At 46.3% G+C, this 27,950-nt stretch overlaps 1 protein-coding gene across 1 annotated transcript in view; it reads left to right on the top strand.

Annotated features, from left to right (window-relative positions):
• MTRR (5-methyltetrahydrofolate-homocysteine methyltransferase reductase) overlaps nt 1-27,950 on the top strand; it is a 415,823-nt gene that overhangs the window by 87,363 nt on the left and 300,510 nt on the right. The window lies entirely within an intron of this gene.

Raw genomic sequence — 27,950 nt, 5'->3', positions numbered from 1 at the left:
TTTAGGAAAAACACTTCTTAGGTGTCAGAAACAGCCAAACAGTAGCCACATCCACAAGTTGAGAGAACTGGCCACTGACTTGAGCCATGGTTACATCAAAGACAGGCTGTACCAGGCGAAGCAGAGCTATGACCTTTGTCCCTTGCTACTTTATTACCTTTTAGCTGACTACTTCTGATTTTTCTTTCTTCTGTATTTCAAAAAATTATAGGTTCGCCTCTTTTTCTTTCGTTCTTATGCCTCATGCCACCTCCTGATGCCCTCCTTTTTCTCACTCTAACCCTACTATGGATCCCACTGACCCTCTGTTCGTTCGTTTGTAATCTCTTAGCTCATCTCTTCTATCCTGTCTTTTATACCTTCTTGTCTCTAATCTTTAGCTGTCTTCTGGTATAATTCCTTACTCTTCAAAGTAAGTCACTGTTCTGGTCATCACTTGAAAAGACTTTATGCAACCGTTTAACCACTATCTAATTGGTGCCAAGTCCCTCCAGTCCCTTCCTTCAGAACCCACTTTAGCACATTTTTACAAAAAGGTATTATTCTTGACTTTAATTCATGTATTTCCCATCCTCTGTTGTACATACTGCTTTAAAACTACTCTTTCTGTGTCATTATTTGTCTTTTCTGAGCATGTTTCCTTCCTTCGTATTCTCATGAATCTCCTTGCTGCTTTTGAGATGGCTGAGTGCTCAATAGCTTTTAGGTCGAAGCCTACTAGACGTGTTCTGTCTTGTTGCACAGACATATTGGGACTTGCTGAAAGTTAAGCTCGAAATGCATTCTGTCTATTGGTTACTATTAACGTTGCCTTTTTTCACTCACATTTGCTTTCTGGGTGCTGGCTTTATTTGTTTAATCTGTCCAGCTTGGCTTAGTCCCTCACTTGGAGCACAGCCAGTAACCCCCTCCCAGAATGCCCCGGTTACTTACCGGTAATCTTCATTACTCAGAGTCCTGGTCTTCCTCGCCACAGTAATTACTAATGAGCATCCTGCTCCCACAGAAACTCCAAGCAAAAGTTAACATACTAGTCTCCCTATCCCTCCAACATGGCCCCCAGTGGCAACCACCAATCACATAAAAGGATACAAGATCCACATCACGACCTGTAAACCAAAGCCGCATGCATGAAGCCACAACAAAGGGCCGGGAGGGAAGGGAAACTATACTGTGGCGAGGAAGACCAGGACTCGGAGTAATGAAGATTACCGGTAAGTAACCGGGGCATAACCTCCTCGTCCGTCTTCCTCGCCACAGTAATGACTAATGAGCAGATACCAAAGCAATATCAGCTCCATGGATAGGAAACACAGCCCACACACGGAAGGCAGAGCACAACAAAAAACATCAGCGACAACAAGGAGAGAGATACACCCCAAGAAACCACTGAGTACAGAACCAAAGAGGCAATGGCAACAGAAGCACCAACCCCAAGCCGGTAACGAGAAAAGAAGGCATGAGGGGAAGACCAAGCGGTCGACCAGCCAAACACCCAAGGAAACCACTGGAAAGGCGGACCAAGAAACTGCAACAAACCAGAGGAATGCCCCCGAAACAAACGAGAGGGAACTACCCACTGAAACAGGCACCAAAAGGAGAGCCACCCAAATCCACCGGTCGAGAGCGGAAGAGATGGCAACGGACCCTTACGGAGCAGCCAAAACGACAAACAAGAGACCACCACAGAAAAAGCAGCCTTGCAAGAACAAGAATACATCAAGGCACGCTACACAACCAAAAATGTACAAAGGAGTCAACAGGAAGCAACACCTCTGCCGACAGACTAAGAAGAGCACAAGCAGGCACAAAAGAAGGAAGAGTACGCAAGAGCACCAAAACATTCCAAACGTAAAAAACAGCAAGACCCCGCACTCCAACAGACCAATGGAACCCTGTGCAATGCACCCACACCAACGGAAGGTTCCAAAGGGAGGAGATAACCCAGGACAAGGGGGTAGAAGGTCCAGAGACACGAATGACGAGCTTCCAAAAGGCCCCACAGACACAAAAGGGAGACCAAGAAAAAGCTTCAAAGGAATCCCCCCCCCCCAAACATGGAGAGTAGAAAGGGCCAAGTCCAACCAATACCGACCCCCCCAAAAAAACATCCCGGACCCACCCAGGAGCCAAAACATAGTGCAGACCCCAATAGCAAATGAGACCCAAAGCGTAGCGAAAGACAACAAAGCAGAGGGGCGCCCCCACAGCGGAACAAGACCCGCAACTCCAAATGAACAATCATCCAGGGAACACTGCACAAGAGCCAACCCAGAAGGAACATGGACCGGAACACCGGAAGATGAACCGGAGGGTCCAACAAATGGATATCAAAGGAACGGCAACGCCCACCCCGGACGTAACACCGCCACTAACAGAGGAAACCACGGGGGAGAAGCCAACCCAGAACCACCAGAGGCACCAAAGCCCCAACACACCCAAACCCCATCACAAGTGCCGGAAGTAAGGGAACCAGAGGAAGGCGGACAACAGGCCCCTCGGCCACTGGAAGGACAACGCATCCACCTCCAAGCCCACGAAAAGGGCACAAAAGAGGAGAAACAACGGAACGTGCCAAGGACCGAAGAAGCAAAGAAGTCCACCACCCGATATTCAAAACACCACAACAATGGCAGGAATACCATCTGAAGCAGAGACAAAGACCCCACGGAGGGAAGATCCCACACAGACAACCCGTCAACACACTCCCCCAGGTCAGGAGAGAAACGGCAGACAGTGAGGCCAACCATGACCCCGGCCTAGAACAATGGAGTCCGCATCAAAGAGTCATCCAGAAAAGCCCCCCAAGGCCATAGACAGACACGCGCAGTGACCGTCCGAGCGGGAGCAAACAGAAACGGACGACATCGGAACAGATGACCAACATCCAGCCACCAACACAGAACCACCCTCACCAGGGCAGGCACAGGAACCCCAGATTGAAATCCAGACCAGAGGGGCGTCAATGAGAAAAACAAGATAACTCATCATAAGAGACAAAGGGAGAGGAGCCCAAGGCACCACCAGCAAGCAGGCGGACAGAATACCCGGACCCCCAATCAAAGTCCCACTGGAGGGAAAGACCCCGACACCAGGGACTGAAAACAGGCTCCAGAGGCAAAGTCAGTGTATGACGCCCGAACACCAAACCCAACAGCGTCCCAATAGAGCCCCAATGTACATCCGATCGAGAGTAGAAATCAGGAAGCAAGAAAAAACCGTGACCCACGAGGACCAGGCAACCCTCACGGACATGGAGCATTGTCTCAGAGAAAAAAAAAGCAGATTCAACCAAACAACCAGGTAAGGAAGAACACAATCCCCCTCCCATGAAAAAGCCCAACCATAGGTGCCAGAACCGCAGCAAAGACACGAGGGGAGGAACACAGGCCAAAAGTCAAACCAATACGTGAGTCCAAAAGGACAGGGGCAAGAAGAGAAGCATCCCGCAAACCAAAGGAATCCAGAAGCCCAATGAATGAGTAGAGGTAGGAACACCTCCAAGGACACCAACTGGCATGCGACGGAACCAAAACACCAATCCAACCAAGGCAGATCCATCACCGGACATAGGCCTCCGTGAGACATCCCACCATCCACATCAGAAACCAGGGGATATCCAACATGGACTCGGGAAACAACAGAAAGGAACGGATGCATCGAAGTATAACCCCAAGATCCAACCCCAGCATAAAAAGACCATGCAGGTCCACAACTTCCTCCCTCACCGTGACACGGGAAGGACCCGGAACACAGCAGGCCCTCATGGGAGGGGGAAGTGAATCCCGAACATGCAAGGCAGCCGCCACCGCAGGAACCAACATCTGCTGAAACAACGCAAGGCAAGGGACTGAGTCCAAAGAACAAGAAGAACCCTCCGCGGCCGCGGAAAAAGAATGACCAGCAACATCACTATGGCAAGTAGGAGCACCCCAAAAGCGCATCATCACCATAGAAATCAGAGAAAAGAACCCCAGTCCGGGAGCAGCACGCTGCAGGCATGTCACCGTATTATCCCAAGAAGCGCAGCAAGCAAAGGATATGATAACTAAGAGCGTCAAAACGATTCGACATCAAACAGCTTTGCGACATATAAAGCAGAAGCCCAAATTGTGACGAAACCCGGGATAGAACCAGGGACCCACAAACCCACAGTCAAACCCCCTCCCATGCGAGCAAAATAGGGAGGTCCGAAAGCAGGGAACATCAAGTCCGCTAAAGTAGGACACAGTAACATGCAAAATGAGAGGGGCAGGCAGGAGAAGAGAACACGTATGTGACCCACCAGCGTGACCTGGAGGGAAGCTGAGTATGCAGAAGCACATGGGGAGGGAAACACCAAACCCTACAAGCACCCGCGAGGCAAGCGCTACAAAAATACATGAAGTATCAGAAGCGGACACAAACCCCGAGCGAATGCAGCTCCCCCACTTGCCTGCCTTAAAAAATGACCAACAGCAGGAAACCAAATGCCGTGGCCACAAACAGGAAGGTGTGCAGGGAAATGCACACGGAACTTACTAAAAGTTACCACCTGGGGAAACTCCACAGATTAGGCAGGATTCGAAACCTGGTCCATGAGGGCGGGCACCCCGGAAAACACGCCGGGACTGCTACAAGCACAAAGCGGCATCAGGAGGCACCAACAAACATGCCGAGTCCGCTAGAGCAGGACACGGCAACACGAGTAAACAATATCAGGCCCCCAGACAAGACGCTGAGTCTTCAAAGGCAAGACTCTGTGTCAGTAGCAGAAACAGAACCGGCACAGAAAGCAAGAACCCGCTAGTCCGCTAAAGCAGGACGGGGGAATATGCAGAAAGTGCCCAACAAGGGGGGATAAAAACAGAACAATTGACACTGCATCCCCCCCAAAACGGAGCTCAAGAGTCCGCTAAAGCAGGACCGTCGCCCCCCACATCAAGGCACGTACCATACGGAAAACGTCCCAGGCCGGCCATCGACACGCCCATGAAAATCATGACAGAAGCCAGAGTCAGGACGTCAACCCACCAAACCGTTAGAGGGGAAATACCTACATACTAACAAGTAAGCCAAGAAGTGACCTTATCAAGCACAACGCCTCCACTAGCCGCCAGAAGGCGCGCAGCATACAGCGCGCTAAACCACAGCAAGACGGTATGAAGCCACGCCCCCTCCCTGGCCGGCAAACGAGCCCACCGAGCTCAGCCGCTGGAGACGTGGAAGCGGACAACCACGAGGAACGAGGGAACCCCCTTGCAACTCACCAGCACCACCGGGAGGTATGAAAAGAAGCAAGGCACGCCGAGTCCGCTAAAGCAGGACTCGGCAGTACAGCCAAATCAAATATGCACGTGGGAGGGAGGGAACCGGCGAGCGATCCACGAGCCCTCACCCCCCCTGCATAGGCACGAAAACAACGAAGATACGCCGAGCCCGCCAAAGCAGGACTCGATAGTACAGCCAAAAGAAACATGCAGGTGGGAGGCAGGGAACCCGTATGCGACTCACCAGCCCCCCCCCCCCCTCCCCCGGCAGGCATGAAAACAGTGAAAAAATAGTACAGTAAAAAGAAACAAGCATGTGGGAGGAAGTGAACCCGCATGAGACATACCAGCCCCTCCCCCCCCCACCAAGGCATGAAAACAGCAAAGATACGCCGAGTCCGCTAAAGCAGGACCCGGTAGTACAAACAAAAGAGACAGGCACAGCAATTCCCAGTGTCCGCTAGAGCAGGACAGGGGAAAATGCCCTAAGCGACAACCAAGGGGGGAGTGAAACAGGCAATACAAGCGTGAAAACCAACTCCCCCCCCCCCCCCCCCCCATCAGAATGGGGCCCAAGAGTCCGCTAAAGCAGGACCCCCGTCCCCAACTCACCTGTAGAACAGGAACATGAACAGCACTCGGAGCAGTGCAGAAACAAAAAAACAAGTCGTGATGTGGATCTTGTATCCTTTTATGTGAATGGTGGTTGCCACTGGGGGCCATGTTGGAGGGATAGGGAGACTAGTATGTTAACTTTTGCTTGGAGTTTCTGTGGGAGCAGGATGCTCATTAGTAATGACTGTGGCGAGGAAGACGCACGAGGAGGTAATGGCTCCTTCTTTTCTTCCACGGCTGCTCATGTTTTTCGTGAACTCTTTTTTTTTTTTTCTCTTCTTTTTGTGAAGCACTTTGTAGTAATGAAAACGAAGATCCTGGTTACGGGTAACTTAAGATGGTATTTATTATGGTAGATGGTGCCAGGTTACAGGTACAGAGAGCCCCACCAGGAGCTGCCTTCCTGCTGCTCAGCCCATCCTCCAGCTGCCAACCTCACTCACCCAACATTCCACAGCATCATCCATCCCAGCATTCCACATCGCCCTCACACTGGCTGAGCAGCAAGTACAACACACTTCATAAGAGTGCATGTTTTACAGCTGTCTCACCTTGCATGTTTCTCACCCCCACTGCTCTCTTTAATCCTCCGTCTCCTCCCCATTTGTGTATTTTGTTAACCTAAAATGGGACATTGTTTCTAAGGACATTTACCGGATGTGGTTATTTCAAGCTGCTTATTATTTTTGCCTTTTGTAAGGCACTTTGTGGATTCTGCAGTCACTTTTATTAGAAGCTGTTTTGGCTTTCGCCTCAGTTTTTGAGGCACCTTTTTATGCATGAAAGTGTTTTGTTTTGTTTATATGTCGGTTTTGAGAGGACGTTCTTCTCTACCTGGCACAGCATGCCTTCCACTTTTGGCAGTTTTTATAATTGCTAAGAGTTGTGGCCTATTTAGCCAGTGAAGAGCATGGTTATATCTCTGTAGTATGACAACAAACGATCCCTAGCCATTTTTCCTGCTTGTCCAGTGACCTGAACAGACAGTAATATACATATTACTACCCTTAAATAAATAAATAAATAAATAAATATATTGTCCAAATGCAAAAGAGATGTTATGGGCATTCCAACAACACACAGGGGCGTGGAGCCCCACCATTGCTTACCATTAGTTGTCTTTCCTGTCGCTTTCATTTTCCTGCTTCTTATTAAATTTCTTTTGTCAATCATGCCTTTTTCCCTGCCACGGAGCAGAGCCTCTATAGTCATGTCTTTGGTTGGCTGGTTTCTGTGCTCCCTCTGCTGGCTTTTAAGGAACTATGTTTTCTTTTAGTTTAACACTTCAGTAGAGTGCATGTGTTTTCCAGTGATATCCATTTTGTGCTTTTATCCCCTCTTGGTCTCTCTGTCCATGTGCTTCTCTCCCACCACCCACTCTTGTGTTGCTATCACACCTTGTGCTTAAGCCCCCTTCACTTGCACGTTGCTATAACTTGCAGTGTGCTTATACCCCCTTCGTATTCTTCTCTGTTCTCCTTTGCCCAATTTCTTTCCCACTTGTTGCTTCCCCCTAAACTCCATGTTGCTTCATTCCCCTGCCCGCTCCTGCAACCCACTCATCCATTATTATTATTTTTTAAAGAGAGCCAAGGTCTATTTTAAAGCAGCGCTTTTATGCTACGTTTTGAAACATTTACTGATCAATCTCGGATCAGTAAATACATTATTCTTTAAAGTGCCCTTTGTAAGTGCAAAATGACTCAACGGTTGCTCCATTAGTGTTTGTTTTTTTAGCCCTGGTGCACAATGCTGCTGTGCTGTTCATCATGACTGAACACATTATTTATAGGACCGAATGTTTGGCTCTGCCAATGTTTGTTTCAGCTTCTCGCCTCTCTTGGGATCTTGGTACGTCTTTCTTTTATCTTAATTCCTATGTTTCTGGCCAAACTTACTCCATACTTTGGATTTGTGAGAACCCCGAACACCTTGATGGGTACATCAAGGCACTGTCTTGGCCTCTTCCTTTTCTCTATCTACAAAACTCTTGCATCTATATTCTTCGTTTGCCTATCCTGCCACTTTTATGTTGACAACTCTCAGGTATTTGTTTCTCGCTTCCTCTGACACTGTTGTATGTGAACTATACCCCTATCTATCTTTCTTCAGCTCATTCATGGATGTCTTCTGAGCTCCTTTCCTCAGCTCATTCTCCTTACTCTGTCTCTGCTGCATTCCCTCAATTTTCCCTTACACTGTCCACTTCTGCTTCCCTTACACTGTACACTGTACACTTCTGTGCTTGATCTTTGACCACTGAGTGTTCTTCTCATCTCATATTTCTGCTGTCTTGTTGCTTTATAACTATATAGTACATGGTATCCTGCAATTCATGTACAAGAAGCCATCTCTGATTTCCTTATTACAGGCGACTTGGAATGTCCCTAATCACCTTTAATAAAGAAATGTTGTAGCTGCTCAAGTGTAATAGCTTACTACATTTGAGTTCTTATGTCATAATGCCTACTGCCTGAACCAGCCGCCAAGGGAAAGCATTTCACATAGCATAATTAAAGCTGCACTTTAATAAAATGAAGCACAGCTTTTCCTTCTGCTCTGTTTTTCTAGATCAACAGTGATAAGGAGATATTTATGGAATCACGTTGCTTCCATGCTTTAAGTAATTTTTTTTTTAGGAAAGCGAGCATTTCCCTGCTAGTTTCTACACATTTTGAGCTACAAAGTTTTTTAAATCTGAGGTAAAGTGATTCTAATATCTTTTTGCAACACATATCTAACTGCTTTTTGGTGTGTTTAGTTTTGCTCTAGAAAATTCCAATTTTATTCTTTATCTTTACAAACATCCTATCTCTTTTATATGTAAGAGCACCACACCAATGATTTAAATAGTTTGTGGGAAGGTTCATGGTTTAAATGTGTATTATAATGAGTAAGGTATCCCATGCCGTACATTATATGGACATCACATGTCACCTTGGAGTCTCATGACTTGATAAAACCTCTTGGTCTTCAGTCCTGTTTATCTATATAAAAGGTTTTCCCACCGTGGGGAAAATCTCTCTAGCCCTAAAGGATCAAAAGTTATAAAAAAAATTGCAATATTTGTTCTAGCACAGTGGAATGCTCTTTACAAAAGTCTTATAAGGAATACAGCAGGACTGATTTGTTTATGGCAACAAGACAGAGGTAAATCCTACAGGCCAGATTGGTTCATTGGAAAAAGTTATGCCAGAGGCTGTAGGTCTAATTTGTTTATTATGAAAATGTACGATGAAAACAGTAGGCCTGACTTATTCATTGTCTTGATCAAAGTTAAAGCCTATAGGGCATTACGGGAGGATTGTTATTACGCTGTGTAAAGCTGTGTTCAAGCATTGTTTCAGGTTATTGTAGGTTTTGGGATGTTGGTTTACACCTCTGGTTTCCCTCTCTGACAAACTTTGCAGGCAGAAGATTTGCAATTTGGTGCTCCCTGAATTAATGATGGCGGCAAGCCGGTAATATAGGCTATAGGCTTGGTTGGATCATTGGGAAATGTTATGTCGAATGCTATAGGTTGGACTTTTTAGTTATGAAAAGTTATAACAAATATAGAAAGCCAAACCTACCTATTGTGAAAGGAGTTTTTTCGATGCAATCGGCCTTTAAGGTTTAAATATTATTACACTGTATTGAAGGCTTTATACTTGTATTTTGTTACTTTGAATATCAAAATAAAATGTAGTTAGCAAGGGGTTTTAATGTTGGATCTCCCTTTTCTCCTCCCCCCGCATAAATTTGTGGGGTACAAGACTTGCACCATAATAATCTTTGTTAGACCTCCGTGAGAGGGGTTATGTGGTGCTTTGCAAACCCAGGACCATATTATCAAGGTTTGCCAATAAAGCGGCGATAATGGGCTTGATAATATGCTCTATGGAATTCCAATCGAAGCCCATGTTAGATGGAAGACATCTAACATGGGCTTCGATTGGATTTCCATAGAGCATATTATCAAGCCCATTATCGCCGCTTTATTGTCAGTTTCCTGCCAATAAAAGCAGCAATAATGTATCGCCCGTCCTTGATAATATGCTCCTAAGTTTATACACATTTGTAATTTTGCTCATGGTTTGCGTGATAATATTGTAGGCCTCAGTAAGTTATAGTGATGAGCCAGTGATAAAGGGTACAGGCCCTACTGGTTCATTAGAAAAACATATGTCTGATGCTAAAGATCTGGTATGTTCATTATGAAAGATCACAGCAAATGCAGCAAACCTTAATTGTGTATTGTGAGAATTGTATGTGGATGCCACTTCCTTTAAGGGTAGACTGTTATTACACTGTGCTAAAGCCTGTAAATGGTATTCCATTGAATTTCACAGATTGCTGTAGTAGGCAAAGATTTTGTTGTTGGTTACTTCCTTTGACAAACCGTGGGTGTGAAGATTAGCACTGTGCTTAATCCACTTAAGCAGGCCTGGCCGATGCATGTGTGTGCTAGGCCCTTGTAATAAAATGTTTTAAAAAACATACATTAGTCTTCACACACACACACACCCATATATATGCATTGCAGGTGTTTGGGTCAGCCCTTTTCTCTCTGTTTGACTTTCATTCACATTCACTTTGTAGGATGAAGTCGTACACTGTTTTTTTTTTCTTTTTCTTCTATTATTTTTTTTTTTTAGTCCTCATCTCACGATTTAAGCCTCTGCAGATCTTATGAAGCCGTTCTTACTAAATGGGGGCCTATTGGCTTACCGCACACGCTTGGGCCCCCGGCCCGTCCCCTTTTGTACGGGACTTGGTGTAATCATAGGACTAGCTAGATTAGTCTTAGGCCTTGTCCCCAACTCATAAGAGGGTGCCAGATGTTTATTGACTTATCCTCGACACCTTCATATTCTAGCCGGGCCATGGCGAGCGAGGCTTTAAGCCAGTCCTCTCTTTTTGGTGGGTGGGGATCTTTCCATTTCTTACAGATCTCTCTCTGCGCCAACAAAATCATATATAATAAGAGACCTCTATCTCGCTGTGATGCTGTTTGACAAAAGGCACCATCATCTCCAAATATGACTAAGGAAAGATTCACATCTACCCTGGTTTTAAAAATGTCCCGAAGTGAATCTCCCACCTCATTCCAAAAGGGTTTCAGTTCTAAATACTCAAAAAAGACATGAAGGTCATTAGCTAAAGGAGTTTGATATCTTGGACATGTTTTTCTGTCAAGGGGGGACTCTTCAGCGCGGGGACACTCCACGGAGTAGCCGTGCGCTTTATAAATACCTCGTAACATAACAAAACATTCCCTTTCTCCTTAAGAAGGCGTACTACACCGGGCAGCGGGTAATTGTACCACTTCAGCCATTGGCTCTGTGACTCTGTAAGTTTGGCATTTTCCCTGATCACATATGCACATCCACCTGAAAATGAGGGTGTTTTAATGTCTGCTGATAGGACAGATATTTAGCTTTCCTTTTTCCGTTTGATGGCTCCCCTTTCATTACTTTCCTTCCTATTTTCCTTTTGGGGATTCCCATAACTCCCAAAGAAGTCTTATTGAACTGCTTGCTTTACTTTTATTCTTTTTATTTATTTTGTAGATGCTTGTTGAGTTTGTCCCTTTTATTGCGTATGGGTAAGTAGGTGGTGAAAGATAGCATGTGTCAATGGGTTGATAAACAGATGCATAATCCAAGGATGAGAGATAGGATAGAGCATGTATGATGCTTATCTTTGTATCGCTTTCAAATGTACATAGTAGCTGGCTTCTCTGTAAGTGTCCTACATTATTTTTTATTACTCGTGGCATTTGACACCTGCTTGTATCACCTTTGGCCAGTTTCATTTTCATTTCTTGTCCATAGTTTCCCTCTTTTTCTCTGCTTTTCCCCCCAACAGCTACTTTACACTTGCATTGACCTAACAGAATATATTTGACATATTTGCCTGCCCTCCTAAATTAACTGGTTGCATTTTCTTGTATCCTCAATCACTTTGTATTTCTTCAATCGATAGTGGTCTATCTCAGGAATACTGCCAGAGTACACCTTATTGGATCAACCAAATTTGCTTGTGTACTTATGGCAGTTTTCAACTAACTGAGACTCCTGTAGATGTCGGACCTTCATTTTTGCTGCCTTTATAGGAAAATGTGATCAGCTTTCCTATATTTGTTTACTTCTTTATTAGGTCTTGCCTACTAGACCGCGCATGCGCTGTCTGTTGGGAGACATATTGCCAGCTTACAGCGTGCTTAGACCACCCATTCGTTGGTTTCATTGTCACTCGCATTATCTTGCTTGCTTCTCATTTGCTAACTTGTGTGGACTTCACTTCCTCTTCATTCATTTGCCCCTTCCCTAGAGCATGGCCACATTACTTGTTCCCTTCCACTGCTCACTTTTCACATGTTTTTTTTTCTTTTTGATTAGGCTGTCCACAAAAGTGCATGTATTGTCCAGCTGTCTCACTCTCTCTCTGTTGTGTACTCCCACCCCCTCCACTTTGCCTGTGTTGCTCTTTCTCTGCCCCTGTGTTTTATCCCACCCATCCTCCGTGATGCTCTCTCCTTCATGTGCTTCTTACCCTGCCTTGACCGTTTTCTTCTCCCCACTGCTCCACGTTACGTTGCACTCTCTCGTCAATTTGCTTACTCCTGCTCCATATTCCTGCCTCTCTCTTGGTTTGCTTGACCTCCCTGTGCTCTTTGTGTTGCTTCCTCCCACCCCTTCCCCGTGTTGTTTCACCCCACCTTCATCTTGCTTCATCATCCTCACCCTCCATTATTCCAATCCCACTGTGTTGTTTCCAACCGCTTCTACATCTTAATTTTTAGGTCAAGCCTGAGTCAGCGTGCATGCGCTGCTCAGCAAGACTGCTGTAGTGGAGTATGGAGGAGAAGGTCGGCCCACTCTCCGGCCATGTTTGTCATTGGCTTGGGTCAGTGTCCTTGGTAAATGCTGGCTTCTGATTCCTAATTGGCTTGTTAGTCCCTCCTTAGTACCGCCTTGTCTTCCTTTGTAACCTACATACCAACCCCCAGCAAGGAGTAAGGGTCAAAGGGAATGTTTAGAGACCTACCCAGATATAATCCCCAAATCCTAATATATTCAACACAAAGAATAACTGGTGGTCTAATGAGATAAAACACTACAGAGACTTAAAATAAGCAGTCAAATCGGATCATTTGTCACACTCCAGGACCAAAGTTGCTACAAGTATTGACACGATAATGATTCTATGACAGAAGAAGACCCTGAGGAGAGGAGAAAACAGCAAGGATTTCCATCAACTGCCCTTCGTGGCCAGTGTCATCATTTGGAACTCCCGGAGTGCCCCTGTCACCTCAGTTCCTCTGGCAACAAACCAACATATCGTGGGCTGGGCACAAGGAGAGACCAGTGAAGTATACAATTGAACAAATCAATTGATGGGTGCAGTGCAAGAAATAAACAATAAGTGAAAGTGATGTTAAAAAAGTATCAACAGCAAACCAGAAAACTTTATTAGTGATTGCCAGTGAACTTGATTAAAAATGGTAACTCGGCAATAAAAAAATCTGCCGGACCTCTAAGTATAAGCTACTGCATACAATTAGATTTGACTAAAGGGTCCAAAAAGAGCATAGAAAAGAAACAAGCATTTGCAATGCAATAGGTCTCGCATTTGCGAGAGTTTAAACTATTGGCATTATAAATAACAATGCCTTTTATGTACCATTTTGAAAACCAAATCATAAATAAAAGGCAATGTCATTTACAATGCCAATAGCTCAAACTCTTGCAAATGTGAGACCTATTGCATTGCAAATGCTACCTACTCATGCACTGCAATGCAAGAATACCAAAATTAAATTGTGCAGCAAACACCCAATTGCATGAGTTGAGCGATCCTAAGCTACTTTGAGTTGAGCCAAACCCCCGTGTATGTATAATATATCGAATGTGTAACCATAGGTAAACAGGCAGCTGCGCTGTCAAGCCAAACCGCAAACGAAAACAAGTGAGAAACTAAATCGAGGAAGAAAGACTGAAGTGAATTCGTGGTTCAAAACATGGAATACATTTTGGAACAAAGACGAAATGAAACCTAAATAGTGAATGTGTCAGGGGGAAAAGGGGAGAGAAAGAATGAGAGCAAACAAAATGGAAGAAAATAGGGAGGAAATGTCGAAAAAGGAGTTAGAAACTGAGGGATGAGGAAAGGGCGTGAGAGGGAAAGAGCGAGAAACCGAAAGCCAATTCCAAATTCAGGCAAGAAAGAGAAAGACAAATGATATATCCTAGAAGAGGAAAAGGGGAAGAGAAGAGTCAATAGGCAGAGCAGAGGATAACATGCGAAGAAAACTGAGAACAAGTTTAAAAAAACAAAAAAAAAACACTGGGAGGGGGGAGGAGAAACACGAGAGACGGCCTGCGGCCGTCAAAGTGAAAGTACGGACGGCGGAGGGCATTGCTGTGGGGAGGGGGGGGGGAGGAGAAATGCGACAGTGTGAAGCAGCAGGGGCCTTTGAAGTGAAGCTTCACTTCAAAGGTGTGGGAGGAGTGCGGCTCGGCTGAGCCAGAGCGCTCGCTGGGGGAAGCTTGTGGGGCGGAGCGGGAAGATCTGCAGGGGAACAGATGGCTGGCGATTTGATGCTGTGCACGCGCATTTTAGGTCAATGCGCTTGCGCATTGACCTAAAAGCGCACGGGCACAGCATCAAATCGCCAGTTAGTTAAAGTCTGTTTAAGCCCCTATAGTCTCGCTCCCCGCTCAATGCGCATGCGCATTGACAGGTCGCGAGACCTAAAAACAGCATAAAGGGAAGCACCGCCCTCTCCGTCGGTACCTCAGGAAGATTACTGAGGCTGGGGGAGCCTCAGTAATCTTCCTGAGGTACCGACTGAGAGGGCGGTGCTTCCCTAAACCTGAGTCTGAGCCAGGTGAGGTGAGGTTTGATACCTCACACGGGGTAGGTTTGAATAACCATCTGTCCTGTGTAGAGATACTGTAAAAGCTCACAACTAAATTGGATTGTGACAACTTTATGCTGTTTTTTCTTTTCTATGCACTTTTTGGACCCTTTGGTCAAATCTAATTGTATGCAGTAGCTTATACTTAGAGGTCCTGAAGAAAGCCGGGGTACACTGACCTAGGACGGCTGAAACTAGTTGACCACTACATCCGGCAGATTTGTTTATTGCCGAGTTACCATTTTTAATCAAGTTCACCGGCAATCACTAATAAAGTTTTCTGGTTTGCTGTTGATACTTTTTTAACATCACTTTCACTTATTGTTTATTTCTTGCACTGCACCCATCAATTGATTTGTTCAATTGTATACTTCACGGGTCTCTCCTTGTGCCCAGCCCACGATATGTTGGTTTGTTGCCAGAGGAACTGAGGTGACAGGGGCACTCCGGGAGTTCCAAATGATGACACTGGCCACGAAGGGCAGTTGATGGAAATCCTTGCTGTTTTCTCCCCTCCTCAGGGTCTTCTTCTGTCATAGAATCTTTTTCGTGTCAATACTTCCTTTGTAACCTCCCATGGTGACTGCCCCCTTTACTTCAGTTTTTCCACTTTAGTGATAGGTAGTTTTGTAAGCAGAGCACTAGTTTCTTTATTGAGCTTCTCTTACTGCAGGCACTACATCTCTGCTTACATTCAGCGCACCATGCAAGCATTTTGTTTTCAAGCAACTGAGACAATGGCGGCCACTTCTATGGAATGCCATAGGTCTTGCATTTAAATGAGAGACCAATTGCATTGCGAATAAATGTATATTTTTTTATATATCCCCACAACCAAAAGGGGGTCCCCGAAGTCCCTTTTATCCCCATTTCGATAAGGACGGTTTAAAAGGTCTGTGACCAAGTACAATGCAACCACAAGGAAGCTCCAAGATCGGATAAATGTTTGATATGGCCTGGACAGCTTAAGGCAACAAGTGAAAGTTTATAGTGGCAATATGGTTAAACTTGGAGAAAAATAATGCCCTCACTAGCCCCACCAGTGTCCTTTACCAACTGGACAGCCTGTTTGAGGCGTTTCACCTCCTTTACATCAAGGTATTTTATGGACATTTCTGTGCTACTGCGAATTTTAATGTGCAAGGAGTCACTGAGTTATCATCTAAGCTCTGAAGTAAGCTGTCTACTTTAAACTTGGGTGTGCCAACTACGTGTTCTGGGAAGCGGTGTTTGATGGAACCAACAACTGGGTGAGTTTTATTGAGGACTTTGGGCATTGGAAAGGAACTTGCTTTACACTTGAACAAGCCTTGTGGTGTGAGGCTATTTTTGTTCTGTTGTTTACTATTTAAGTCGTGGTTGTACAGCAGAGTTTGTAAAACTGTCACCCTGAAGTGTGTCCACCTTGGCAGTTGAACTGCTCAGTGACATTCAAAACATGCCACGAGGTGTGGACAGCACACACACACTGAGCGTGCACAGTCTTACCTCCTTCCATCTCTACTCCGATGCCTCCATTGGATCTTTTGTAAAGTCTGAACAATAAACCAAAGCACACAGCAGCAGACCAAGGTTTCGCACATCAACTTTGCCTGTTTCACAGTTATTAGGTGGTGCTGCTACTCTCACCATCCGCTGCCAGGGATGTATATCATAGCAATAGAAAAAAGAAGCAGAGAGGCGCACTCAATGAAATTAGTAATGCAAAAAGTCCATTAAAAATTCAGATCTTCTGTTTCCTTGAATATATTCTTTATTTTCATTCACATAAAAACGGCACAGCTGTGCCGTTTTTATGTGAATGAAAATAAAGAATATATTCAAGGAAACAGAAGATCTGAATTTTTAATGGACTTTTTGCATTACTAATTTCATTGAGTGCGCCTCTCTGCTTCTTTTTTCTTTTGTAAAGTGTTCTACCTCATTTGGTTTCCTGCTGACACGGACACTTGGCTGCACTGGGATGCTGGGAGCCATCCGGCGTGGCGTCACCTGTGTGTGCCGCTATTTTGTGATTGGAGTGTCTACTACTTGCGGTTTCCAGCATGGTACAGGCCCTGCCAACCGCGTTGTTCATTTAATAAAGTTCAGCGAGAACGTCGCAATGTTCTCTACGGCTGTTGTTCCTATCTGCGTGGAGATTTACGCTGTACTTGGGGCTTGTTTCATGCCAGGATGAGTGTGACAGAAGAAGCATGGATTGGGGACACGCTGAAGAGTCTTACCGACTTCTTTTATCAGCTGTTCAGCTGTTCTATGTATCACTTTGGACATGCATCTGGACTGAGCCCACGTTTGATTTAGTGGATCTGTCTGCAACTGGGAGAAATTGTTGATTACGGTGACTACATTAGTTATTTTAACTTGTTTTTTTAAATGATTTGTTAACTTGCAGCTGTACATATTTAATAGTGGTGGATTCTGTTTGGGGCTTTTTATAGCTGTTTTTCTATAAGCTTGTTGGATAATTTATTCAGGAATTTCTCTTAGTATCTTCTTTTGTTTACTGACATGGAATAGCTGTTCCATTGTGCATATCATATTCTGGTGATCATTTCGTCAGGTCACATCTTTAACTTTCCATCCCATTCAAAGTTGGGGTATTGTTTCATGAGGGTGTTGTTATTTTTGCTATGTGGCTTAGTGAAGTTAGTTTATTATATGAAATTTTTGTGAGGCATTTATTCCTAGTCTCCTTGCATTGTACTGCGTTAGAGTGCTGACTTTTGTTGGGTTTTGGGTCTTTCTCCCTGTTACTGCATAGTTATGTGTGCTTAATACTATGTTTTACTTCTTATACCCCTTGTACTGCATGCTTACTTGTGCCTGATACTGAGTTTTAGAGTTCTGTAGTAGGGGATCTCTGTGTATAGTCATAATCTAGTGAATAGTCCCGCCCATGTGCGAGGACCCCGGCAATCAAAAATAATCTCTTAAGTTGTCAGAAAATTGCAGAACTGCAAAGACACTTAAGAGAGAATTTAAAGACAAATAATGCAGCCTATATCCACAGGCTACACTGTCCAGTACTTCAACTAGAAATTCCACCAAAAATCCACAAACAGCAAAGCCTGTCCAGATTTCCCTTGCTTTAACAGCAAAAACCCCTCTGGAATGATAGAGAGGAAGGTATGGACAGACAAGCCCCATAGGCTGCCATTATGTGGCTTAAATAGGGTACTGTGCCTTTAAGAGCACTTTCCAGAACTTTTCCCAGTATCCCAGAATGCATAGCAGGTCCCACTCACTTTTAGTTCTTTTTTCCGGCTCCTGCTTACAGGACCCTGGTGCATTGAGCTCTCCCCTTTCAAGGGTTTATTGGAGTTTTTTGTTCACTTTTTGGATTTAAAAGTGTTCTCAGTGATTCTTGGTGATTCCTTTTCACTTCTGTGTGTTTGTTCAGGCTTTTAGGGCTCTAAAATGCCTGCTTTATTCGACAAGTGCCCAGCATGTGGAAGGAAGAAGGCCAAGACTGATACCCACGACGTCTGCATTCTTTGCCTCCCTGAAGAGCATGTCCCTGAAGATTGTGACATCTGCCAGTCCTTTTCTACAAGGACCCCGAGGGAAAGGCTGAAGATTAGGCTCCAAGGCCTGGAAGAGAGGCGACTGCAGGCTGCAGGTGGGTCTGGGCAGGCTGGGAAGGCTCCCTCTGCCCCTGCTGAGGCCTCTGGGGGGCTCCCCAGAGGCAGGAAGACCAGCAAAAGGTCCCGGTCTCCGTCGACGTCGATAGCTTCGACGACGACGTCGAGAGGGATGACGACGGTGTGTTCCCCTTCTCCCCGGGGCTCCGGGTCGAGACAGCGTGGAAGATCGACGTCGAGAGGCTTGGCTAAGCCGCCGTCGAGGTCACCGTCGACTGCGTCGTCGACGTCGTCGAAGTCGAGGCATCGCCGTCGACGAAGGCACCGGCGCTCGCCGTCGAGGCGACACCGCCGGTCGCCGTCGACCAGTTCGCCGTCGAGGGGATCCTCGGCGTCGAGGACTGTGAGGAAACGGTCGTCGAGGAGGAAGAGTCGACGCTCGCCGTCGAGGTCTGACCGCTCGTCGTCGAGGGGACGACGCTCGTCGTCGAGGAAGAAACACTCGACGTCGAGGAGACGGCGTCCCACGCCTGATAAACGTCGCTCGACGTCGAGCAGGAAGAGATCAGCGTCACCAAGGATCTCAACCTCCTCTAAGAGGCGCAGGAGGGATTCTGGTGCCAAAAGTCACGCTGGATCTGGTGATGGACGTCGGAGGCGTCGCTCACGCTCTGGAGGGTCTGGATCACAGGCCCCTCCCTCGAAGAAGTCAACGGGCACGGTGTACTCGGTGGTATATACACCGCCAAGGCCTGCGACCCCTCCACCTCTACCGAAGGGGACTCCTCCGGCTAATCCGCCGCTCCCCTCTCTTCCTCCGCTGCCTCCTGCGGGGCAGCCTCCGCCGTCGGTCCTTCCTCATAGGCCACCGAGGTCGGTGTCGCTGCCTCTGCTTCCGACACCTCCTAAGGGTACGCCTACTCCGAAGCCCCAGGACAGGCCACGGAAGACGCCTCCACGGAAACCGGTGGAGCGCCCACGTGCTGGGAGGTCGCGCTCCCACTCCAGGAGGAGGGAACGTTCGCGTCGTAGGTCTTCCACACGATCTAGACGGCGCCACAGGAGACACAGGTCTCGTTCACGGACCAGGTAGTCTGGGACCAGAGACTACTCCCCGACCTTGTCGGATTCGCCGGACACGAGGGTTTCACCGAGCGATGATCTGGTGTCCTTCCAGGACGTGCTGTTACGTGGTGCGGCGAAATTGGGCATTACCTTGACGGTGCCCACTCCTAAGACATCAGTCATCTTCGAGACGCTCCATCAGAAGCATTTGTCTCGGCCGTTACTGCCACTGGTGCCGGGTCTGAAAGAACCGGCCATGGATCTTTTCCTTACTCCAGCGGTGACTAAGGCGGCACCTTCCAGACTGCAGAAGAAGTACCGGGCTCCGGATTTGGACCCGGCCTTTCTAAGGCTGGAGCCCCCTCCAGACTCGGTGATTGTGACGGCGGCGCGCAAACAGCATGCCACCACGCCTTCCTCCACGGTTCCCCCTGATAAGGAATCTAGGTGGTTGGATTCGTCTGGGAGAAGAGTTTGTGGGACCTCGGTGACCTCAATGAAGGCTGCTAGTGCCACTGCCTTGTTGGGTCGGTATGACAGAGCCCTCTGGGAATCCCTTCTACAGTTTGTGGAGCTCCTTCCGCGGGACAAGCGGGAAGACTTCCAAGAGGTGCTAAACGAAGGGATGTTGGTGGCGAATCAAGTCATCAGCGCTGCAGCCGACTCTTCTCTACTGGCGGCGCATGGTTTCTGCCACGGAATAAACCAGCGACGACATGCATGGCTCCGCCTTACGTCTCTGAAACCGGATGCTCAGCAAAGGGTTGCCAATCTACCATTCTCTGGCGAAACCCTGTTCGGGAAGCACGCTGATGATGAAATGGCCCGCATGAAGGCGGAGGCGGAAACGCTCACTGCGGTGGGTTTGGAGAAGCCCAAGGAGACCAAGAAGACGTACCGTCCGTTCCAACGCCGGTTTGGTGGTCAAGGCAGAGGGCGTGGCCAGTCTTCTGGACAACAGCAGCAACAACAACAGCAGCAGTTCAGAAGGCCATTCCAGAAACGCCGGAGGGGCAGAGGCGGCCATCAGTCGGCCCCGGCGACTAAGGGCCAGGCCGGGTCTAGGCCCTGAGCACTTACTTCCCCTACAACTGTTACCCGCTCCGGTGGGGGGAAGCATTCAATCTTTTCTGGCAGAGTGGAGAAAAATTACTCAGGACAAGTGGGTGCTGAATATTGTTTGCAATGGATACAGTCTTCGGTTCACAAGCCCGCCTCCATCAATTCCTCCGGTCGGCTCGCAGTATCAACTGCGCGAGCTCCAGGTGGAGGCCGATATCCTGTTAAGGAAAAGGGCGATCGAAGTCGTACCTCTGTCTCAAAGAGGAAGAGGTCTGTACTCCCGGTTCTTTCTGGTTCGAAAAAAGGACAAGAACGAGTTCAGGCCCATTCTGGATTTGCGACAAGCAAACAAGTGGATTCGCAGAGAAAAGTTTCGCATGCTGTCGTTGCATCAGATTTATCCTCCGCTGCAACGGGGAGACTGGCTATGTGCCATAGACCTCCAGGATGCTTACTTCCATGTGCCCATTGCACACAAACACAGGAAGTCCCTGCGGTTCCAAGTCGGCGCCAATCATTATCAATACACAGTACTGCCATTCGGACTGAAGTCTGCGCCGAGGACATTCTCAAAGTGCATGGCGGTGGTAGCCGCACACCTTCGGAGGAACAAGGTGTTTGTCTACCCGTACCTGGACGACTGGTTGATCAAGGCCTCCTCCTTCACGGAAGCGCAAGCGCACTTCCAGAAGACGTGCGTTCTCTTAAACAAGCTGGGGTTGCACATCAACATGTCCAAGTCGGTTCCGACTCCAGTCCAGTGCATTCAGTACTTGGGAGCCTCCATCGATACGCTGTCAGCAAGCGTGTCTCCTTCGGAGAAGCGACGATTATCACTGCTTCGGAAGGTTCGGGCTCTTATGACCGCTCCATCCACGACAGTGAGGACGGTGTCTTCTCTACTAGGATCGATGGCCTCATGTATCTTCCTTACGCCCCATGCACGGCTGCACATGAGACCGTTGCAAGAGTGCTTGGAGGATCAGTGGGATCAGAGGAGAGGATCTTGGGACGACAAGATACGTCTATATCTGCATGCTCTTCGGTCTCTGAAGTGGTGGTGCTCAGCAGAGAATCTCCTCAGAGGGGTTCCCTTCCACAAGGACATTCCCACTCAGGTTATCGTGACGGATGCTTCTCTCCAGGGCTGGGGAGCGCATTCCGGAGATCTACAGATTCAAGGGACGTGGTCCCCGACAGAGTCCACGTACCACATCAATTTCCTGGAACTCAGAGCTGTTCACTTGGCACTGAAGGCCTTTCACCCGTCCTTCCGGACCAACTCTCTACTTGTAGTAACGGACAATACGACCACAATGTATTACCTCAACAAGCAGGGAGGCTCGAGGTCACGCACCCTGTCGCAGGAGGCGCAGGCGATCTGGCGCTGGCTTCTGGCTCGAGGACTGACGATAACGGCTACCCATCTGCCAGGTGTGCAGAATGTTCAGGCGGACGCACTGAGCAGACTGATTCAGGAAAACCACGAATGGGTCATAAACGACGAAGTACTAGGAGAAGTCTTCGCAAGGTGGGGAACTCCAGACGTAGATCTGTTCGCCACCGCGGAAAACAGCAAATGCCGAGACTTCGCCTCCAGGTACTACCAGCCGGGGACGCTGGGGAATGCGTTATGGATCAACTGGTCGAACAGCTTTCTGTACGCTTTTCCACCCATTCCCCTGATTCCGACGGTTCTCATCAAGCTGTCCCAGTCCAGGGCGCGGATGATACTGATCGCCCCGGAATGGCCCAGACAGTGGTGGTTCACGGACCTGCTTCACCGGTCTCTCCTTCCTCACATTCGGCTGCCGTGCAGGCCGGACCTTCTAACGAAGTTCGGGGGGCTGATGTTGCACCCCAACCTCTCGTCTTTGAGTTTGGCAGCATGGCTCCTGAGATAGTGCAATATGGTCATTTGAATCTCCCTGCAGATTGTATGGACATACTGAAGGAGTCTAAGAGACCTTCCACTAGGACTTCCTATGCGTACAAGTGGAAGAGATTTTGTATCTGGTGCAGGTCTAAGAACTATGATCCGACGACTTGTAAGGAAGATGTCATCCTTCCTTATCTTCTACAGTTGGCGCAGTCTGGCCTTAATGTCCATTCTATTAAGGTTCATCTTGCTGCTTTGACTGCCTACAGGAAATGCCCTTCGCAGACTTCCTATTTCCAGATCCCTGTGATCAAAGATTTTTTGGAAGGCTTGAAGAAAGTGTTCCCTCCTGTCAGGCTTCCTTCGCCTTCATGGGAATTGAATGTGGTGCTGTCCAGGTTGATGAAGGAGCCTTTTGAACCTATTCATAAGGCTTCGTTGCAGCACCTGTCCTGGAAGGCGGCGTTCCTCGTGGCCATTACATCGGCCCGCAGGATGAGTGAAATTCAGGCACTGTGTTGCCAAGAACCTTATACTGTATTTCATGCTGCTAAGGTTGTTATGCGTACTCACCCTAAATTTCTTCCCAAGGTTATTTCTGATTTTCATGTCAACCAGACCATAACTTTGCCTATGTTTTTTCAGAATCCTTCATCTCCAGCGGAAAGGTCGTTACATTCCCTGGATGTTAGGAGGGTGTTGAAGTTTTATCTGGATAAGACCAAAGATATTCGTAGGTCTGACCAATTGTTTATCAATTATGGATCAGACAGGACGGGTCTTGCGACCTCTAAGCAGTCTATCTCTAGGTGGATTGTGTTGTGTTGTGTTACCAAAAAGCTAATAAGACCTTAGAAGGTAAGCCTAAGGCTCATTCCACCAGGGGCAAAGCTGCCACGACAGCATTGCTCCGTAATGTCCCGATTGCAGAAATCTGCAAGGCGGCCACTTGGAAGTCGGTCCATACCTTTGCTAAGCATTACTGCCTGGACACTGATGCCAGGGCAGACGCTCAGGTTGGGCAGGCTTCGCTGCGAAATCTGTTCGCACAATAGTGGTGTTGATTCTCTTTCCTCCACCGCCGCTTTGGTGTGGGGATGGGCTTGCCATTCTATTCACTAGATTATGACTATACACAGAGATCCCCTACTACAGAAGGAGTAGTTTCTGTCCTGTAACTCCAGTTCTGTAGTAGGGGTATCTCTGTTATAGTCATAAGCGCCCTTCCGCCTCCCCGTTGGAGAAAGAGAGAGAGATGTTCATTTAAGGAATGCGACAGGTCTGGCGTGTTACGCCTTCAAAAAGAACTGAAAGTGAGAGGGACCTGCTATGCATTCTGGGATACTGGGAGAAGTTCTGGAAAGTTCTCTTAATGGCACAGTACCCTATTTAAGCCACATAATGGCAGCCTATGGGGCTTGTCTGTCCGTGCCTTCCTCTCTATCATTCCAGAGGGGTTTTTGCTGTTAAAGCAAGGGAAATCTGGACAGGCTTTGCTGTTTGTGGATTTTTGGTGGAATTTCTAGTTGAAGTACTGGACAGTGTAGCCTGTGGATATAGGCTGTATTATTTGTCTTTAAATTCTCTCTTAAGTGTCTTTGCAGTTCTGCAATTTTCTGACAATTTAGGAGATTATTTTTGATTGCCGGGGTCCTCGCACATGGGCGGGACTATTCACTAGATTATGACTATAACAGAGATACCCCTACTACAGAACTGGAGTTACAGGACAGAAACTACTCCTTATTTACCCTTCTGCTGTGTGAAGAGTTTCTATGTACTTTGGTTTAGCCTGAGACTTTTTGTCTTTTCAGGTATACAGCACAGTTTTTGTGTTATATTGTTTACTGCTCTAGAGTTTGTTTTTTACATACTATGGTTTGCCTGAGACACAGTCGTCTTATCAGGTGTACAGCACATTTTAAACGCTATAGGGTTGCTTTCCCTAAAATTGTATTGTGATTTGCCTGAGACACATCCGTCTTATCAGGTGTACAGCATTGTTTTGTTGCGCTATTGGATTCTTTCCTTTAGTATCTATGGTGTATTGTGTGCATTGCTGGTGACGTGATGTCATGCCTTTTGCATTGTTTCCATGAGTGCCGAGACGTCAGGTGTACAAGAGTGTTAAGTATGTTGCATTGCCGGTGACATTTAGTCATGCCTGTTGCATAGTTTCCATGAGTGCCTGAGACGTCAGGTGTACAAGAATGTTATGTGTGTTGCATTGCCTGTGACGCCATATCATGTCTGTTGCATAGTTTGCATGAGTGCCTGAGACGTCAGGTTTACAAAATTGTTAAGTATGTTGCCATTATATGCAAGTTCATGTCACACGTACAATATTGTGTGGCGTTCTTCCTTCTCTTCTCTTTTGAGGAAAGGGGATGAGTGAGTGTTCAAGGTTATTCTTTTCATGATTCAGTGATCAACTCATTTAATGTTTTATTGCATATTAGGACATTTTAAAGTCGATGTCTTATGTTATGTTGTTAATATATTAGTATCTGTTTCTTTCTTTTATCTTTCTGTACTTCTAATTTGTTGAACTTACATTTTGCATTTTCACTTGTAATGTTCTGCGTTTTTATTGTTTATCTTGGATAAGTTTATCTTTGTTATTGCTTTTGCCTTTTCTTGGTGTAAGGAAAGGGGATATGTGGTGACTTTGTCGCCTCTCCTTTCTTTCACTTACATCTTCCCCGCTGCTCAACCAGGATGTGTGATGAGGTCACAGAATGCTTGGTTGCTTGGTTATGTGTGGAGTGCCAGTTGGTGGATGCAGGCTGAGCAGCTGGGAGGCTGCTCCTGGTGGGGCTACTATTTACCATCTTACTTACCATCTTATCTACCTTCTACTTTACTTGGAACTGGATTAATAAACTACCTTCTTGGAACCTACTACCGGGCTACATTTGGACTTCATTTACCTACGACATTTTCCAACCTTGTTACTTTGATTTAACGTCTCCTCCACTGAGTGTATTTGCTTTTCTACGGCTCCCATTGCTCCTGATAGATACTTCATTAATGAGTTCTGAGACCCCCCTGCCTCCTTTAGCGAGCTCTCCGCTTTCCTTTTACCCATCTCTCCCACTCAGACTATTATACTTGACCTCCAACTGATTAGAACACGTAATAGTTGTCCCCACAGCATTTCTGGCTATCCAATACTATGTGATCTCCAAGATAATCATACAGATAATAAAAAACCCGTAACACTACGCAAGTAAAAAAGTAGTCCTAGGGTCAATCAAGAGGAGGATAATAAGATTCCTGCTCAGTTCCCTTGTTTGTCGATGCTGCTGACACTCTGTGTGCTTTACAAGTCCCGGATTTTATTTCATTTGGGTTCAGCTTAGACTGTAGGCTGGATAGCGTCCCGTAACATACAACAAACGTGGGAAACTCACCCTCAAGTTCTGTAAACCCTGAAGCGGATATCAGAGATGTGGTCCAGCCCGGCCGGTCGATGACTGGCCGCGTTTGGCCCAAAACCAAGCCCGGGCACGCCCCCCCGCGCTGCAGGACCTTCTCGTAGGCTTTATGGCGTTCCAACGCCCCTCCTCACTGGCCAGCAGGGACCTGGTCAAAAGTGCTGCGTGCTGGGTCCAGGGCCCAAGAACAAAGTGCAGGGTGCAGAGTTAATTGGTCTCCCGCGCTGTGGGACCTCCTTGTAGGCTTTATGGCGTTCCAAGGCCCCTCCTCACTGGCCTGCAGGGCCCCGTCAAAAGTGCTGCATGCTGGGTCCAAGGCCCAAGAACAAAGTGCAGGGTGCAGAGTTAATCAGTCTCCATAGCCTTAGTAAGAAATATCAATTTAAAACGCTAGTGATATCTGTGTCTATGTTCAAAAGGTGCCCCAATAAATATCATTCTCTTAAAATTCTTATTTTTTAAAATGTTAGTGCCATCTGGTGGTTTCTTTCATATTTCTCAAGCCTTAATGAAGAGTCTGCACACCAAAGTTGAAATTAAGTGCTTCATTTAAAACCCTAAACTCACTTTTGGTAGTCACAAAATGTGCATTTACATTCTTGAATTCATTTTCTCTCATAAAATATGACCTCAGTGTGGTGTAAAATGATGGATAAGCAAAACCGCTGTCAGTGTCCTGATTGTGAAAATTCCAGGTGAACAATAACAAATCTTCGAGTTTTTGGATGTTCTCGAACATTTGACAGTGACATGTGCATCCCCGATATTGTCAGACGTTTTCTTCTTTCAAGAGCAGTAGTGTTGTGCTGTGTAAGGGGCTTTTCCACATGGAAGAATAATTTCCCTGTAGATAGAAAAATAGTTCAATTACAAATATACTTTTGCTATAGCCTGTTATCATTATCTTTATGGAACTATCTAGGTGTACCTGTAAGTTCTCCTGAAAATATGCAACTGCCGCAGTTTTATAGGAGTGCTACTTAAATTTTCTGAGAAATTGCTCAAACTATCAGAAATATAAGTCGAACATATGTGCAGGTCAAGGGAAATTAATTTAAGATTTATATTTCTATCTTTTTTTTGTGCGTCAGATCCTATATGATTTTACCATGCTTGATTTAAACAAAATAAGTAATTCTTTACATACTAATAATAAACCTTACATGGCTTTGCAGTTGTTTTCTATTTGATACTGTTTGACATTTCCTTGTAGATGTGTGTTAGACCTGGCATCCTTGGCGTGGTTTCCCTTGACTTCTTGCCTTCAGACTTCCTGCTTTTGCTGATATCGTTTTTGTTGTCTTTAGGATTCTGTGCACTTTGCCACTGCTGACCAGTGCTCAGGTGCCTGTGCTCTTTCATGGTAACATTGGCTTTTCCACAATTGACATATTATATTTACTGATAAGTCCCTAGTAAAATGCACTACATGTGCCCAGGGCCTGTAAATTAAATTCTACTAGTGGCCCTGCAGCACTGATTGTGCCACCCACTTAAACAGCCCTGTAAACATGCCTCAGGCCTGCCATTGCAGAGCCTGTGTGGGAAGGTTTTAGACTGTCATGTCGACCTGGCATGTTAAACTCTTGCCAGGCCAAAACCATCCCTTTGAACATATGTCACCCCAAAAGTAGGCCCTGTTCAGCCCAAGGGCAGGCTGAAGTGCATTTAAACAGTAGGACATGTACTTATGTACTTTTTTGGTTTTACATGTCCTGGTAGTGCACAACTCTTAAATTGGGTTTTCAATACTGCAAGTCCTTACTCTCCCTTTGGATAACATTGGGATTACCTTACTGCATTTTATAAGTGTAATTTTCCATTTGAAAGAGATAAGATCCCCAAGTATCGTGTATCTGGAATCACAATTTAAAATCACAACTTAAGGTGCAGTCTGATTTTTAAATTGCAATTCTGAAAGTGCCACTGTTAGAAAGTTCACCACGAAGGGAACCAATTTTGGTTCCACAAAGCTGCACAGCCCTTCGCATTGAATCCAATGAATTAAGTTAATGTGTTTGTGCTTTTTACTCAATTTTATCCATTCATTTTTCCACACTTGTTGATTCAATTCATTTTATTCAATCCTTTTAAACAACCATTTTCAAAGAAAGCTCAGGAGCATGGGATGAATTGCATGCCAAGATTTATTTT

Source organism: Lissotriton helveticus, chromosome 4_1, assembly GCF_964261635.1.
Source record: "Lissotriton helveticus chromosome 4_1, aLisHel1.1, whole genome shotgun sequence".
NCBI classification, from domain to species: Eukaryota; Metazoa; Chordata; class Amphibia; order Caudata; family Salamandridae; genus Lissotriton; species Lissotriton helveticus.
Note: the sequence above shows the minus strand (reverse complement) of the source record. Positions and strands in the feature narration are given on the sequence as shown.